Genomic DNA, 2,934 nt, shown 5'->3' with positions numbered 1-2,934 from the left:
TACTGCTTAATTGGAAGCTCATATCTAATACCTGAATTAGCTGCAGCAATGCATGAATTATTGCAAATAACCGACAATGTAATCTCCAAAGTGCAATTATTTAATTAAGCTGTGACATCAGCTATACACTGTCGTTCTGTCTTCTATATCTATGCTGTAAAAAAAAGAAAAGGCCTGTCAGTCAAGATATACATAAAATAACTTTATGTTTGACATTCAAACTCTGAATTATTCTGGCTATAATGTACACTATATTTAGAGGAAGCAATTAATTTTTTATCAATTTATTATTTATGTAAAAAATTCACAAGAAATCTGTGCCTTTTTTTTTTACATTGAATTTACAAGTCCTTTTTTAAAGACTCCCTTACATTTGTACAGCTCTTCTCAACATGGATATACACTATGGTATATATCAGACACCATTTGTATAGTCTAAAGAGACCAAGCAGGTAAATTCTGCATTACTTCATTTAGACTAATGGGAAAAAACACCCTGTCAGAGGCAAACCAAAAGGAATTGCAATCTTGCAATCACTGCCAGATAAAAACCTGGAAAAGATCATTAATCTCATTTGTGTTTGTTACGGCAACACTCGTTATCACAACTTTAGTTAAGAAAATAAGGAATTTAGTTCTAAAAAATGAAGCTTCTGGTACTATAAACTCTACATTATTGCTGAGCTTTTTATGTGTTGTGATGAGGAAGAATGCATTATAGATACTAGATAAAAAAAAGACAATTGCTTAAATGATGCTTGGCAGGGTCTGTAACATAATAGTAATTCCTAAATGAATACCAACACGTTCACACATCTGATACAATATTTTATCCCTTAGAGACAGGGTTTTTGTTTTTCCCTGACATGTGTCTCTCATCTTTATAAGGAGAAAGCATGAGAAATATGTAAATATTCACCCATGAAATGAAAATAAGGCCCTATTGATCAGAATTCTAGGGATGTTAGGGAATCTGGTGTCTATGGCTTATAGTCCTCATAGTAAAATGCTGGTCTTCATGGAACTTAGAAAAGAGATTTGAACCAGTATTTCCAATACTTCAATATACAATATTGGAATTTTTCAGTATTCCAATAAGCCAATTCTTCAGAAATGTTCTTCTAAGTGCAAAAATTCATTGCAAACAGAAAACAAGCTAAGATTTCACCATTTACTTTTTCATATATATGTACTATGGCTGCACCATTCATGCTCCTAAAGGCAATCCTTCCTCAGCCACCAGTAAAGAGCCAGCTCAAGGGAGAATCCAGAAAGCTCATCGGTTTACAGGTACCAAAATACCTCCCAAGGAGGAGGTCCCCATGCCAGGTTGTTCATTGAAAGCAAGAAAAGGCACACTTTCTAAGCCCAATTATTTATTGAGGGCTTTACTGTGTCCAGGATTTTACAAATACCATCATATTTAATATTCACATTAAGCTGGCAAGGTAAGATTATCTCCATTTTATAAATGAGAAGACTGAGGTTTAGAGATACTATGTGAGTGGCCATAGTCACACCCCTGGCAAGTGGCAGAGTGGAAATTCAAACCTAAGCTGCCTATGCACAAACCCCATGCTCCTTTCTCTGTGCAATCATCCTCATGATTAGAAGTAATTGAATTAATAGTTAATGGGCACTATCCTGTCCCTTGAGATGTGGAGTCAACTTTTTCAGCCATGTGACACTGCAATCAACAAAAAAGTAAGATGAGGGAAAATAGCATGCCCAGTGGACTTTAGAGTAAGGCAGCGTTTCATGATATGTAATGGTAAAACGAGTGATTAGTTCAGTAATTCCTTTTTGTAGAATAATCAATCAAAACGTGATGTCTGGCATCTAATAAAATGCCCATCATTCCTAATAAATTCTGAAATGATCATTTTTCATATTTTACATCTATGAGACCAGAGTGCATCTCATGATTGCTGTCTGATGGGTGGTACTGCAAAGGAGTTACCATATTCCCTGTGCAGGTTTGAACTCACTTGTTGTTCCTAGTGACCTAGAGCCTTAACCATTTGTACCTCATTTTCCTTTCGATAGGTACACAAAACTGAAGTATGATTTTTTTTAAAAATGCATTTCTATTTAAGTCTCAAATCTTTTAAAATATATAAAGTACATTATAAATGACAAGCATCATCTTGTACGTATGTGTGTGTGTGTATCTGTGACATAATGGTGCTGTTTTCAATTGACTGTATCTCTGATTTTACAAAATTTTTAGATTTTCCATGTGTTTAAAAAAATGTTTTCCAGTCATACTTTTCTTTCCCTGTGTGTGGCTATATTTTCTCCAAATATAGTTTCAGAAATGTTTAAATCCTAAAAGAGAATACCTCAATAAAAAAACAAAATAAGTGCTGGCTTCAGCAGCACATATGCTAAAAATGGGAATGATACATTGAAGATCAGCATGGCTCCTGCACAAAGATGATGCGCAAATTCGTGATGCATTCCATATTTTTAAAATAAATAAATAACTTTTAACTTTTTTTCAATCCTAAAAGGGACACATTAGACATTTTAAGATTTTCTTAAACCTAAGTTTAAGAAAATTAATTCATTTAGGCCTGAATAAGATTGCCAGAAACTGTGGGTTCATCATACCTCACATTTTATATTTATAGAATACTCAGCATGTACTAGAAGATGCTACATAGAATATCAAGAAAATCTTTGCCTTTCTTTAAAAAGCCTACCTTCTAAGCTATGCCTCAGGATGGGTATATCCACTTTCTGTTTGGGATTTGTCTCATTATACAACCCATAAAAATGCAAAGAATTGCTACAAATATATAGTATATATAAGTATATAGTGTGTCTGCTCAAACTCTGTAGGCTACGTCCTTTAAGGAGACCAGGAACCATAGTTTTCAGTCCCAGAATTTGAAATGACAGAAAGTTTGGGAGTCGGGGGAGAGAAGTTTA

General features: G+C 34.2%; 1 non-coding gene across 1 annotated transcript; it reads left to right on the top strand.

The window, feature by feature from the left end:
* The first annotated feature begins 2,363 nt into the window (after nt 1-2,363).
* Nucleotides 2,364-2,471, top strand: LOC118972055 (U6 spliceosomal RNA). The gene has a single exon (XR_005060866.1). It is a non-coding gene; the product is annotated as a U6 spliceosomal RNA (small nuclear RNA).
* Nucleotides 2,472-2,934: the final 463 nt, after the last annotated feature.

Source organism: Manis javanica, chromosome 12 (assembly GCF_040802235.1).
Source record: "Manis javanica isolate MJ-LG chromosome 12, MJ_LKY, whole genome shotgun sequence".
Lineage (NCBI taxonomy): Eukaryota > Metazoa > Chordata > Mammalia > Pholidota > Manidae > Manis > Manis javanica.
This window is presented reverse-complemented; position numbering and strand designations above follow the sequence as displayed.